Source organism: Sturnira hondurensis, unplaced genomic scaffold, assembly GCF_014824575.4.
Source record: "Sturnira hondurensis isolate 20B ecotype Veracruz unplaced genomic scaffold, ASM1482457v3 Scaffold0007036, whole genome shotgun sequence".
Taxonomy (NCBI): Eukaryota; Metazoa; Chordata; class Mammalia; order Chiroptera; family Phyllostomidae; genus Sturnira; species Sturnira hondurensis.
Genome location: NW_028079667.1, coordinates 5,825,325 through 5,840,512, shown reverse-complemented (window position 1 = coordinate 5,840,512; position 15,188 = coordinate 5,825,325). Strand labels below are relative to the sequence as shown.

Here is a 15,188-nt window from a genome sequence, read left to right as displayed (position 1 = left end):
CCATCAGAATGGCTAAGATTTAAAAACTGACAATACTAAATGTTAGTGAAAATATGGAGGAAATGGAATTCTCATGCAGTGCTGCTGGGAATGGAAAATGGCACACACACAAAAAACCCAACTCAGCAGTCTCTTCACAAGGGATACAAAAAAGTATGAGGAAACTTTTAGGGGTGATGGATATGCTAACTAGCTGGATTGTGGAGATGAGTTCGTATGTGTACACACACATCAAAACTATCAAGCTATACACTTCATATGTCTGTACAGTTTACCTAACCAAGCTGTTGGAAATAAAGCACTATTACAGGAAAAAAATATAAGACAGTGGCTGTAACACAGATGGAAAGAGGATATAAAATGATACAAAATGAAGCTAGAGGATATTGTGGCCTTTAAACTTAGAGCAATGAGAAGTAAAGGCTTAGTTTTAAACACAATGAGATCTGGGACTGCTGGCCCAGATGGAGGCATATGTAGGTACAATACTTTGCCTCCTCACACAACCGAAAGGAGGACAAAAACCAATTTAAAAACAAAAACTAACCAGAACTGCCAGAAAATCAAAATGTATGGAAGTCTGACAACCAAGCAGTTAAAGAAGACACATTTATCCAGACTGGTAGGAGGAGTGGAGATGGGCAGCTGGGGCAGAGAGGACTTGAAACAAGGCAGTGGCTGGAGGACCAGGTGGGCAAGGCAGCAGCTGGCCATCCCACATTTGCATGTGGGTAAACCAGGAGGAACAACTGGGGAGTGAGACAGACCACACAACCCAGGGTTTAAGCACGGGGAAATAAAGCCTCAAAACTTTTGGGTGGAAAAACCTATGGGAGTTGTGGTGGTGGGAAAAACTCCCAGCCTCACAGGAGAGTTTGTTGGAGAAACTCACAGGGTCCTAGAACATATACAAACCGACCCACACAGGAATCAGCACCAGAAGGGCCCAATTTGCTTGGAGTAAAGGGGTAAGTGACTCAAAGCCAGCTGAGAGCCAATCAAGAGGCATTATTCTGTGACCACTCCCCCACCTACAGTGCCACAATGCAGCCATGTGGGATGCCACACCCTGGAAAATATCTGAGGCTCTGCCCCTTATATCATAATGGGTACACTGAGACAAAGAAATAGGAGCCAAATCAAAGAACTGATCAAAGCTCCAAAAAATACAACTAAGTGATGAGGAGATAGCCAACCTGTCAGATGCAGAACTCAAAACATTAATCAGGATGCTCACAGAAATGGGTGAGTATGATAGCAAAACAGAGGAAAAAGTGAAGGCCATGCAAAGTGAAATAATGAAAAATGTACAGGGAACCAATGATTAAAAGGAAAGAAATCAGGACTCAAATCAATGAGAAGGAATAAACAAACTTTCAACTGGAACAGAATGAAGAAACAAGAGTTCAAAAAAGTGGGGAGAGGCTTAGGAATCTCTAGGGCAACTTTAAGCATTACACCATCCAAATCACAGGGGTGCCAGAAGGAGAAGAACAAGAGCAAACACTGAAAACTTATTTGAACAAATAATGAAGGAGAACTTCCCCAGTCTGGCAAAGGAAATAGACTTCCAGGAAGTCCAGGAAGCTCAGAGAGTCGCAAAGAAGTTGTACCCAAGGAAGCACACACCACGGCGCATCATGATTAAATTACCCAAGGTTAAAGATAAGGGAAAAATTCTTAAAAGCAGCAAGAGAAACAGGAGACAGTTACCTACAAAGGACTTCCATAACTACCAGCTGATTTCTCAAAGGAAACTTTGCAGGCAAGAAGGGGCTGGAAAGAAGTATTTGAAGTCATGAAAGGCAAGGACCTACCGGTACATCCAAGATTGCTCTATCCAGCAAAGCTTTCATTTAGAATGGAAGCACAGACAAAATGCTTCCCAGAAAGGTCAAGTTAAAGGGGTTCAGCATCACCAAGCCCTTATTCTATAAAACATTAAAGGGACTTATCTAAGAAAAAGAAGAAGATCCAAACTATGAACAGTAAAATGACAACAAAGTCACAATGATCAACAACTGAACCTTAAAAAAAAAAACAAACAAAGCAAACAACTAAGACAGGAACAGAATCACAAAAATGGAGACCACATGGAGGGTTATCAGTGGGTGTGAGGAGAGAGACTGGGGGGAAGGTACAGGGAATAAGAGGCATAAATGGTAGCTACAAAATAGACAGGGGTAGGTTAAGAATAGTATAGGAAATGGAAAAGCCAAAGAACATACATGTATGACCCACTGACATGAACTAAGTGCAGGGGAATGTTGGTGGGAAAGGGGAGGAAGGGTGGAAGGGAATAAAGGGGAGAAAAAGATCGGACAACTGTAATAGCATAATCAATAAAATATACTTAAAAATTAAACACAATGAGATCTCAATTTTTTAAAATATATATAATACACTTGTACATCCAAGTACCAGGAGGTGAAATGGCATGAAAAACAGTTATGAGGTTATTTCAGTACCCTGGGGGGGAATCTTCATAACCTGACCTTGGGCGAAAGCACTGGAGAGAAACAGAGTCAATGGACACATTAGGTGAACGGTATTGCCATTCACACTGAGAAAAGTAAAGTGGAAATTATCATAGCTCTTTGGCTGAAGGCAGACAATGGCTCTCACTTTATAGAAATATCAAACATATTCCTTAGATAAACAGTTATACAACACGTCTGTGCTCTAATGGTTCAATACTACACAAGTTGTACATATATTACTACAGTATGCATAAAAATGCTTTATATTTAGACAGTGGTCCTACCTTTACAATCCATGCCAAGTTGTTCAATTAGCAACATGAGATTCTTACAGTTGGAGTAAGGTAACTCACAGTGTTCTGAAAATGTTTCAGATGACTGAGTTACATCATCAAGGTCATCCAAGGAACTAAATTTCTGTTTGATCTACAAATAAATAATACTGGTTTTCAAAATGTTGATAAAATATATTAAGTATATAGAGGTGACAAATATCCACCTTTTTGTAAAAGCAAAAATATAAGTATCCTTAAAAGAACTGATTTTTATAAAAAAAGATATCTTTATCAATAATATTTCTAAATTACCTTAAAAAGTACACGTTTCTATAACAAAGGAAGATTTCCTGTTGTTTCACTATATCTACTACAATTTTTACCACAAATAATGTTTTGGATAGTTTATTTTTTACAATACCTTGTTCTCTTCACTGAATGTTTTCTCTTTATAAGGTGTTTTCTCTGTAGATCTAAAAAGAAAACAATTCTTTTCTGGTAAATTTTTAGGATACTTAAGATACACAGAATATCTAAACCTATTGTTTCTTATGTAATATAAGGTTCATAGTCTTATGTCTGCACTAAGATCTAGTTGGAAAGTATTACTTAAACCCTTATATGAAGGAATCCCTCTTATAATAGTCATGATACTAGCTTTTTGAGGACTTACTATGCAACTAGTGAGCATTTTTGTGAGCATTTTACATGTATTAGGAGCATTGTAATCCTTGCAAGAAATCTTGGGGGTAGGCAATGTATTAGATACTTGACAAAGAAAGAAAATGGGGCATAGAAAAGCTAAGTAACTTGCTAGAATCTACAGAGGTAGTCAATAGCAGATTCAGAATTCAAACCCAGGAAATCTGGCTTCAAAACANTGCAAGAAATCTTGGGGGTAGGCAATGTATTAGATACTTGACAAAGAAAGAAAATGGGGCATAGAAAAGCTAAGTAACTTGCCAGAATCTACAGAGGTAGTCAATAGCAGATTCAGAATTCAAACCCAGGAAATCTGGCTTCAAACATGTGTTTCAAGAATGGGGAAAATGGTGGCACAGGCAGACACGGCTTGCTTCTTCACACAACCACATCAAAATTACAACTAAATTATACAACAGCCATTACTCAGAACCATTGGAAATCAAGGTGAATGGAAGTCTGACAACCACGGAATTAAGGAAACCACATCCATCCACTTTGGTAGGAGGGGTGCAGACACAGAACAGACTGTCCCTTACCCATGTGTGGTGAATAAAAATTTTGGAGGGGTATTTCAGGAGTGAGGAGTCCCAGCCCCACACCAGGATCCCCTACCACAGGGTTCCAGGGACAGGAAGTTAAATCCCAAACTCCTGGCTGCAAAAACCAGCAGCCATTGAGTTGGTGGAAAAAACTATTGGAGCCCCAAACAGTTCCTCTTAAAGAACTCACACATGGACTCACCTACTCAGACTCACTCCTTCTAAGCTCCAGCACCAAGGTAGCAGCTTCAAAGGTACCACCAGTGACATATTGGGAGAAAAGGAAGTGTCTGGCATCAAGGTAAGCAGAAGCCATTGTGTCTTTTCTGAACCTTCCCTAGCACAGAGCCACAGAGCCAGCAAGCTGGTACCATATCTGAGACTCCATTAACCTGTATTTTTTTTTGTTACATAAATTAACCCATTTATTATGGGCCAGCAATGTTTTCCATTGCTGTTTGACCCATCCTGCAGATCCCCCAGAGACTCTGTCCCACCCAACTTATGGGCCCCCCCAGTCAAAGCTGCTTTTCCATATGAATGGCTGGTCTTAGCTCATGCTGCACAACTTCCTAAATCCTCTCAAACAAACAATAGATGGCCTCAGTGAGCCCCAAGGTCTGCACTAAGAACCAGTAGCCAGTCCAGATCCACAGCTTGGCTCTGCCTAGGAATCTCTAAGTTTAGCACAAATAGCAGTCATCTCAGATTGCTTTAGAGCTCAGGCAGGGCTGCCCTGGGCAAAACACAGGTGAGGGCTGTCCTTGGCCTGCACCACCCAAGGAACCCCAGGGCCAGCACACCCCGTTGGACAGCTACAGACCACATCGGAGGACAACCACCCTGCCCCTGTGCAGCTGATCCTCCACAAAGTGTGGAGATTGGTGGCAAGTGGTCACAGCCAATACTTGCAGCTGACTGGCCTGTGTCAATCCCTCCCATTGATCTGCCAACAGCGACCAAGACTCAAGTACAAAAGGATGGTGTACTCAGCCTACATGAAGCACGAATCTCGAGTACCCAACTTGGGTGACAGGAGGGGCTGTGCCAGTGGACTCCACAGGACACATATTGCATTAGGCCACACTACCAAGACACGGAGTCAAAGCAGCTCTAGCTAAGACACAGAAACAAACAGAGGGAGGCTGCCAAAATGAGGACACAAAGAAACATGGCGCAAATGAAAGAACAGATCAAAATTCCAGAAAAGAGCTAAACAAAATGGAGGTAAGGAATTTTTTATATGCAGAGTTCAAAACACTGTTAGTAATAAGGATTTCCAGTGTTGCTGGTAAGGATTGCTCAAGGAACTTAGTGAGGACCTCAACAGCATAAAAAGATTCATTTAGAAACAAAAGATACACTAACAAATAAAGAACAATTTACAGAGAAACAACAGTAGAGTGGATGAAGCCAAGAGTCAAATCAATGATTTGGAACATAAGGAGACAAAAAACTACCAATGAGAATAAGAGAAAAGATGAGGACAGTTATCCCTCTGGGACAACTTGAGAGGTCCAACATTCCTAGCGTAAGGTAGCAGAAGAGGAAAAGAAAGAGCAAGAAACTGGAAATCTATTTGAAAAAATAATGAAAGAAAAATTCCCTAATTTGGTGAAGAAAATAGACATGCAAGTCCAGGAAGCACAGGGTTCCAAACAAGATGAATGCAAAGAGGCTCCTCCCAAGACATATAATTAAAATGCCAAAGCTTAACAATAAAGAAAGGATGTTAAAAGCAGCAAAAGAAAAAAAAGTTACTTATCTACAGGGGAGTTCTTATATGACTGTCAGCTGATTTTTCAAAAGAAACTTTGCAGGCTAGAAAGGACTGGCAAGAAATATTTGAAGTCATGAAAAGCAGGGACCTACATCCAAGATCACTCTACCCAACAAATCTAGAATTGAAGGGCAAAGAGCTTCCCAGACAAGAAAATAGTAAACTAAAGGAGTTCATCATCACCAAACCATTATTATATGAAATGTTAAAGGGACTCAGTTAAGAAAAAGAAGATCCAATGATTAACAAGAAAATGGCAAAAATACATATCTATCAACAATTGAATCTAAGCAAACAAAAACTAAAAGTTGTACAACACACAAACTAAGTTGTATACAAGTTATACAACAAACAAAAAAACTGTACAAAAACAAAACTAACAATATTTTTAAAAATATAATTATGAAATAACTCTTCTGCTTAACAATGAGCATCTAAAAAGGAGGGGTCTTTATGAGAGCAATTATTACATAATTTCTCTTGATGCAAACTTCAAACATAAGTCTATAATTATAGAATATGAGATAATCTTGATTATGAACATAGTTGATGGAAGGCAACTCTGACACTGAAAACATTCGGTTAGTTGCCTCAGACTTAGGAAAAGACTAACAAGTAGCCATGGTAACAAGAAGCCACCAGAACCAGTTTTAATCGTGTTTAATTGGTCACTGACCAAGGCCTCACTCACCAATCACTGTGGACCACTTCCTTCTGAAAAAAGCCATTCAGGGACAACCTTATTTGAATAAACAGGCCTCAGCGTGCCAGCCAATCAACACCTACCTCACCAGAATAACCACACTGCTTCAGATGATGTCAACCCTCTTAAGCCTCTGAAAGTCCACTGGTCCTTCAACCCCACTTGTCCAGAAACCCTGTAAAGCAGGAGCAGTCCACTCTGTCAGAAAAGACTGTGCCTGACCAGCATGGCTTTCCCAGTATAATGAACAACAAATACCAACTTTATCTTTTTATGTCAGATATTGAGAGTTCATTAACCTTTGGCAAAAATTTTTTAAAGCCCTAGAATAAATTACCACCACTATATTTTCTGCTTCATAATAAAATATAAATGCAGTTTGCTATTCCTTTGATCCATTTTACCATAACTAATACTACTATAAATATGAATAATAAAAATGGTGAGTAAGCACAATATTGGGCTTCTCTCCCTAAATGAAAAAGTGTTCATGGAGAAAATAGAGCTTATTAGAGCCAAAAAGAATATTTAAAATGCACATAATTGGTAGGTAAAATTGTCACAATGATTCCACATCAAATTTATTTCTAATTTCCCTGGGAGCCGCACAGTGTTTAAGACAACACACATAGGTGAAATTCCATCCACTCAGTCAATATTTGCGTAGTACTGCATGCTAGGCCCTTTTCTAGGCACTGAGGCTATGGCAGTGATACACAAAAACCCTAGTCATGAGAGTGATGTACATGCACAATAATAATAAACTACATAGGAAAAATATACAGCATGTTAGAGGAGATAAATAAAATTTTAATGTGTTGTGTGGAGAGAAGGTCAGTAAAATAATAAGCTGGCCAAGATAGGTCTTGCTAAGAAAGAGGCTGTTAAATAAAGAACTAAAAGAATGAAAAAAGCATACCATCTGTATATCTGAGGGAAATGCATTCCAGATTGAATCAACAACAAGTACACATGTATGCCTGCAGCATTTAGGAATAGTGAGAAATTCAGTCTGGCTGGAACAGAACAAAAAGGATAGAAAATACAAGTTCAAGTCAGAAACAGAGATCTAAGATGAAGAGATTATGTAAGACCTTGTAGGTATTATGAAGAACTTTGGCATGTCCTCTGAGTGAAATGGGAGGCAATTAGAAGGTTCTCAGTAGAGGAATGACATTGTCTGACTCATCTTTTAATAGGTCCACTGTTTTTAGAATTGAGAAAAGACTAAAAGGGGGGGTGGAAAGAAACAAAGGAAGGAGAGGGGGAGGGAGGAAAGGAGAGAGAGAGGGGAGGGAAGGAGGGAGGGAGGAAGGAAGGAAGGAAGGAAAGATGGAAGGAAGGAAGGAAGGAAGGAAGGAAGGAAGGAAGGAAACCAATTAGTTGTCTATTACACTAACCTAAACAGCAGATCATAGTGGCTTGGGTCTGGGAGATGCTTCTGGATACATTTTGAAGGTAACCTGCAAGTTTTGCTGACAGATTAGATGTAAGGTATAAGAGAAGCATTTTTTTTAAAGATTTTATTTATTTATCTTTAGAGGGGAAGGGAAGGAAAGAGCGAGAGAAACATCAATGTATGGTTGCCTCTGGTGTGTCCCCTGCTGGGAACTGGCCTGCAACCCAGGCATGTGCCCTGACTGGGAATCGAACCGTGATTGTCTGGTTCGCAGGGTCGCGCTCAATCCACTGAGTTACGCTAGCCAGGGCAAGAGAAGCTTTTATACCTTAGAGAAACACCACATTTTTGGCACAGCAATTGAAGGGTTGTCATTGACCCAAATAGAAAGACTGTGTGAAGGGCAGGTGTGAGAAAACAGTATCAGCAGTTCAATTTTGGACATCTTAAGTCTGAAATAGCCAAGAGTTATCCAAAAAGAGATCTCAAGTAGACAGTCTGATATACAGGGCTGGAATTAAGGAGAGATATGATATGTGGGCTGGAAATACAAATTTGGGGATTAGCATACACAGGGCAGTAAAAGTCATGGGAAAAACAGATCAAGGACTGAGTCCTGAAACACTTGGAAGTATGAAAGATGGGGCATGGGGAGAAACAAGTAAAACAGACTGAGATGCATGGACTAGACAGGCAGCAGGGAACCAGGAAAGTGTGCTTCCCACCCTGAAAACTAAGTTCTGAAAAACAAATGAGGAAAGTATTCTGAAGAGAGTTTCCCACTGGGTCAAATATTGTTGACAGATTATGTCAAACGAGGTCTAAGAAATTATATCTAGTTTTATTAGAGTGAAAAACCAGTAGTAACCTTCAGAAAAACTATTATGGAGGAGAGAAGGGACTAAAACTTGCTAGAGTGGGAAATTAGAATCAGGGAGTCCAGACAGCTTTTAAGAACTTCGCAGCTAAATGGGCACGATCGTGGATGGTCTAATTTTCTTGTTTAGTGATAGTTTTTCAATCCTTTCATTGTGATTATGCAGTATTCTTGCAATACAGAAAAGTTTTTAAATTGCAAACATGCCAGACCACTTGTTGAATAATAAATACACATTATACAAATTATACAAATAAAAGACCCCATGAAGACTTTTTAGACATACAGAATGGGGCAAAAGTAGGTTTACAGTTCTCAGGACAATAAAGAGAGTTCATTCTTGTATTATGATTTATTAATCATTGTATTATTTTCCACACAAACTGTAAACCTACTTTTCCCCACCCTGTATAATGATGTTACATAAACTGGTTATCATTTTTCTTATAGTTAAAAAGGTCACAAAGATTTTTTGCTTGATGGAAGTCAATTTTAGAATATTTTCTATTACTAAAATATACAAAGTAACTAGTTATATTAAAATTCTGTAACAGAAATAAAGGGGGAAGCAAACAGAAAATTTTCTTTATAAATGGAATTTTTTAAAAATTATATAATATGAAGTCACTGCTGAAAAATTTGGTGTGGTACATACTGAAATATATTCTCTTTAAAAAAGAGAGGATAAAGGCATGTATGCAGGGAAACTTTAGAAAAAAGATTCACTACATCAGCAGCACTGTGGTTTATAGTGCAGGGGCAGCAAATAACTGCCTGCAAGTCCAGCCCATCGCCTGTTCGTAAACTAAGTTCTGTTGGCACACAGCTACACATGTTCCTTCACCTACTGTCTAGGGAAGATTTCAGACTGGAGTGAAAGAGACCCGATAGTCTGCAAAGTCTGAAATATTGACCATCTGGCTCTTTACAGAGGTCTGTGCCCCCTGCTTTAACGGATTGATCTGTTGGTGTGTTTTAATGTTTTACTCAATAGACTGAAATTTTTAAATAAGACATGGAACAAATTGTCATGTGAAACTCCTTGCTTTCAGATTAACTTGGGGGTCCAATATTTGAGCACTCACATATTAAGAACAAAACAGAAAAATCTAGTAACTCGCAATTTTGATAGTAACAAAGTAGAGTGTCAGTGTAGCATATAACTTCCTTTTGAAACACAGTGGATATTAAAAATATTCTAAAAAATTTGTTTCAGATATGACATCAAACAAAATGCTTTAAATATATTTCAATTATGAAATAATCAGTATGCTATAGAACTAATCTCATTTTTTCCAGTGGTTACATACCATTTTAGTTTATGGGTTTAAGAATTTATTTCCTTATAGATAGGTATTTAGATTACCTCCAAGTTTTTGATATACAATGCTATAAAAAATATCCTTAACATATGTATTTACAGGGAGGGCAAAAAGTAGGTTTACAGTTGTGAGTACACAAAAGAATTTAGTCTTGTATTATTATTTATTAATTACACTTAATATTTTCCATACGAACAACTGCAAACCTACTCTTGCCCTGCCCTGCATGTAACATATTTATGTAAATGTCCTTGAGGCATATATATATATATATAATATATCCTTAACTTTATGTTATACTACATATATTATATATAATGCCCTAGTGTACGTTTTATACACATAGTGAGATATAATAAATGTCCCTAGAATGCTTTCCTGCAGGATCTAGTTCCAGAAGTACAGCTGTTGAGATAAAGAAATTACACATTTGAAATTACGAGACATGCCATTTATTAATAACTACCATTCAAAAAAGATTTATCAATTTTATCTATCAATGGTGTATGAAAATGCCATTTTTTCTCTTATTTGCCAAGCCGGTTGTTATTTTTAAATATTTATTATTATGACTTCATAAAATGGTATGTCATTTTTTGTTAACTTATATTTTTCTGATCACCAGACAACGCTGAACATCCCTAGTAAAAATGTTAAATTTGTTTATCATGAATATGAGCTCAAATTAGAATTTGCTTCATAGGAAAATAATAATTACCTATTGTTAAATATTGCTGTCACCTTACCCATCAGAATATTCACCCCCTATAATAGGGAATGGCTGCTTCTCAGTTCGTTCGCTCTTCTTTTGTTGAATTAATGCATCACTGTTGTCAGCGTCAGCATTGTGCACGTTTTCTATTACATCCACTTCACTACTGCTGTGCATCTTTTTCTCTCCTTCGACCTTTAATGACAGTTTGGTATTGAGGATCAATGTTATCACTTTATTACACCTTTTGTGTTTTCATTAATTTTATCATTTTGGCTCTTAGTTTGTCATGACTTTAATCAGTAAAAATATTTTTGTGCTTACTTTAATTTTATCATTACAGGTCTTTGAAATTCTAAATTCTGCTTCATTTCTGTTTCAATAAAGCTGAATTTTCTAAGATCTCAAAAAGGGCTTTCTTAATTCTGGGCTCTATTCACACCCACTCTCCCTTCTACCCCCTTCCATTTGTCCAGCAGAAATGCACAAATAAAAGGACAAGGGCATAAAATTTGTCATCATCTCTTTCCCACCTGGATTCTGCATGACACAGACAGGTTTGGAGGACGTGACACTGGGCTTCAGTGACAAACAGGAAGCTTTCCTCTTTCTGCAATAAGCTATATTTTTTTATGTTGACTTGTACAATTATTTTTGCTTTTAGACCCCGAAATTATAAAAAAAGTGATAGTATTCATAAAATATATGAACCAAATTTTACTACATCACCGGAACAGAGTGAAAGTGATGAATTGTTAGGTAATGTACAATCCTGGAAAATGAGTGGGGCTCCCTAAATTTCACATTCAATAACCATAAAATTTTATAGCTAGAGGATAAGGTATAGAGGTAATTTGCTGATAATGATAATAAAACCAAGGTTAAATGATCTGTCCAAAGCTCCTAAAGATGTAATACCTAGCATTTTATGCCACCAAAAGAGATGACACACTTCTATAATGCTGAATCAGATAAAAGAACAGAACAATTCATCAAATTAATTAGATAAATTAAAAGTGTGACTTTTGCCTATTAATTTAATGCTTTAGTTTGGGCAAAGGGCTTATCCATCTCTTGCCTTTAAAGGAAAGTATCTCAACTTTTGTCTGTTTTTTAAAGTCAGTGTGCCTCAAAACTCAGTTTTCTCCTTTAAATACTGAATTTTTTGTAAAGGTGTTTTGCTGTCTATATGATAATGTCACACATGTCAAAATTTTCATACTTTATTAAACAACATTATATAAAGGTTTGAATGTACAAAAACCTCTGAGAGTAATGATAAACTGAACATATGTGGAAGTATATGTGTTTGTTATTTAAAATATCTCAAAGCCGTCACTTTGGAACCCTAAGTTCCAGGGCTTTGAGTAAAGCATTTAAGATTGCACACACTGACCTACGATAACAGATGAGTTCAGCTGGGAATATTTGTTCATGTTCCTTCCCTCAGTCATGGCTCCCTTCCCATCGTATAAATTGACTATGGAAGGCAATTTATATTGAAGCCAATAAACTAAAAAAAAACCCAAACCCCACTGTTTATTACATTTTAAAAGCAATTTCCTTTATGCTTTTTCAGATTCAGGTCACACGGTACATAGCTAAATTAGTGTCCCAGTTCACATGGAAGACTGAGAGAGAGACTTAAGTTGAATAAGGAACAAAAATTATGAGAATGTTTTCCTGAACTACTATTATTTGGATTGCCAAAATAATCAATTTCTAGACTCAATTACAAATTTACAGAAACTCATTTTACACACAAACTTTTTTCATAAGTGAAAAACAACAATGGATCAGATAAATGATAAGAGAAAAACTAAAAAGTAGCAGTAAGTTAGCCTCTACCTCTTTTTGAAGTTTGTTTTTCTTTTTCCAAAGCCAGAAAACTTAATTTTAACATATCTACCTCATTCTTAAAACTTTGTATTTCCTGCTGAGATTCTTCTTTAGATAACTTTCAGATGTTTTGTCATTATATAATAGAGAAAAACTCCCATTAAAATTTCTTTTTAAGATTTTATTTATTTATTTTAGAGAGATGGGAAGAGAGGGAGAAAGAGAGAGAAACATCGATGTCCAAAAAGACACATCAAACGTTTGCTTCCCACAAACCCCCAACTGGGGACCTGGCCTGCAACCCAGGCCTATGCCCTGACCCAGAATTGAACTGGTTCACAGGTGGCAATCAATCCACTAAGCCACACAAGCCAGGGCAAAATTTTCTCATTCACGCTTTTCTCGTTCCACGCTTTTACAGTTATTAGCAAGTATCTTCATGTAATGGCACCAATCTTGATTTTGGTTTTGTTTCCATATAACTCTTTGTAACTGCAGAAATATCCTGTCTTATTTGATGCACATGTTTCACTTTATTGCAGCAGGCAAACCACAAATCAAGAACGCTCTTTGCATCAAAGACTGAGGTGTACCTCTGATGCCTAATTTCCAATTAGTAATATCTGCATTCATATTTCCACCATCTACACATCAAACTCATTGTCGTTTTTCATTTCAAACTTAAGTACTGGGTATTTTACTTTTTGATTTTATAACCTTATAAAAACTCTTCTAATGTTTGTTGGAAACAACTCAAGGTCTGGTTTGTTATCGTTTTTATAGTGTATTTGTATCCCATTAAATAAAGCTGGGAAGAAAATTACCTGCCACATCCTCTACCTGCCCCATCCTTTACGGCCCCATCCTCTCCCTCTATGTAGACCCTGAATTCAATTACACAGAGATCACAAGGTAGCATTAAGCTTTAACTTTGGCATTAGTGAGTATCAATACGACATGCAGATTTTGAACCACTGACTGTGATTACTCTTTTCACATGACTCCTACCCAGAGGTCATCATTGTCACATTGTTCATTATTTTTACTGTTTAATGATATGATTCAGTACTTGATGCTACCTTTTTTCTCATGTAAAGACGTTATAAAAATGCAAGCAGTGAACAGAATTTGAGATTCTTTTGGCTCTATTACAAAGAAAGTTGAGCTATAAGTTACTATAGATTCTAACAATAACTAAGTCTCATAACTAGTTAAAACTAAGTATTCAATTATGATCTACTGACTCTAAGAGACTAGCTTGAAAGGTAACTTTGTTGGACTATGTTACATTATTAAAAGAAAACAATATTACACCAGAAACTTAAATTTAAATTTTATGTACCTGTGGGTGGTTATTTTCACTTCCATTAAGCATTTCTTGCTCTTCCTCTGGTGTCACTTCTAAGTCTAATTCTGCTGACAAATCTGTATATTAGCGAAATGGAACTACTTAGAACAGTTAAAGCTATAATCTTTATGAAAATAGAAAATATGTTTTATCAATTGAGAGTTTAAATTAAGCTTAACCTTTAGCTGAATGTTTACTTCTTTAAGAAATACTTCTAATTATCGAAATCTTCAACAATGCATTCAGGAAATATTAGATATTACAAAGTTCAAGGCACAGAAACCTCAAAAATTCATTCACCTAACACCAATGAACAAAACAATCAGAAACAAAACAAAATTTAGAAATTTTGTTTCTAAAATAAAAGTAAAAAGATTAAAACATATAAAGTCATACCATATTTTCTACCTCACAATGAAACCTTTTTAACATCTCCTTAAGCTTCACCTGCAACATTATTCGTGATTTCCAAAATCATTGTCACTTTTTATGCCTTTATCATGTTTACCTTCATCATATCTGAAATGTTTTCCTCTACTTTCTAACAAATTTCATCTTTTAGGACTTAGCATTGTCGTTTACAGAAGAACATAAATAAGAGGTGTCAGGAATGGCTTTTCTAGAGATGATGCCTGAGCTGAGGCTTATCCCCTGAGGTTAGCCAGAATCAAAGGGGAAGAGAGCAGGGAAGGGAGAGAGTGTGCATAGGGTCCATCAGGTCTAAAATGCAGGGATTGGTGAGGGGGCATCACCAGCAGCTTAGCAATGCCAGAGAAAAGAAAGGACAGTCGAGTGGGCTAGAGATGGAGTTAACGAAGTCAAATTACAAGAGCCTTATATGTAATTTGAAGAGACTTAGACATTAATATATTTTAAAGAATGGCTCATGATCACATTAGCATTTGAGATACATCACTCTCAATGCTGTCATAGTGATGAATTTGAGTGGCATACGAATAAATGGAGGAGGATGACCTGGAAGGCAATAATGCAGAATAGAGGATGCAGGCCTGAACTGAGGAGAAATTTCCACAACTATTTAAGATATAAAATGTTCAGGGCCCAGTATAGAATGAATCTTTATTCAGTGAATAAATGTTCAAATCCTGGGTCAACTAGATTCTGCTCATTGAAAGAACTACCTGAACTGTGTTAAGTTGCTTGAATTTATTTTGTAGTTTTTATGCTTCCCATGTTTCTGTGATGAGG

General features: G+C 37.0%; 1 protein-coding gene and 1 long non-coding RNA gene across 4 annotated transcripts in view; both read right to left on the bottom strand.

Annotated features, from left to right (window-relative positions):
* ANKRD26 (ankyrin repeat domain 26) overlaps positions 1 to 15,188 on the bottom strand; it is a 149,565-nt gene that overhangs the window by 22,988 nt on the left and 111,389 nt on the right. The window lies entirely within an intron of this gene.
* On the bottom strand, positions 3,207 to 14,053 carry LOC118990417 (uncharacterized). The gene is made up of 3 exons (XR_005067221.1): positions 13,974 to 14,053; positions 10,827 to 10,987; positions 3,207 to 3,228 (listed from the first exon to the last, which is right to left on the bottom strand). It is a non-coding gene; the product is annotated as an uncharacterized LOC118990417 (long non-coding RNA).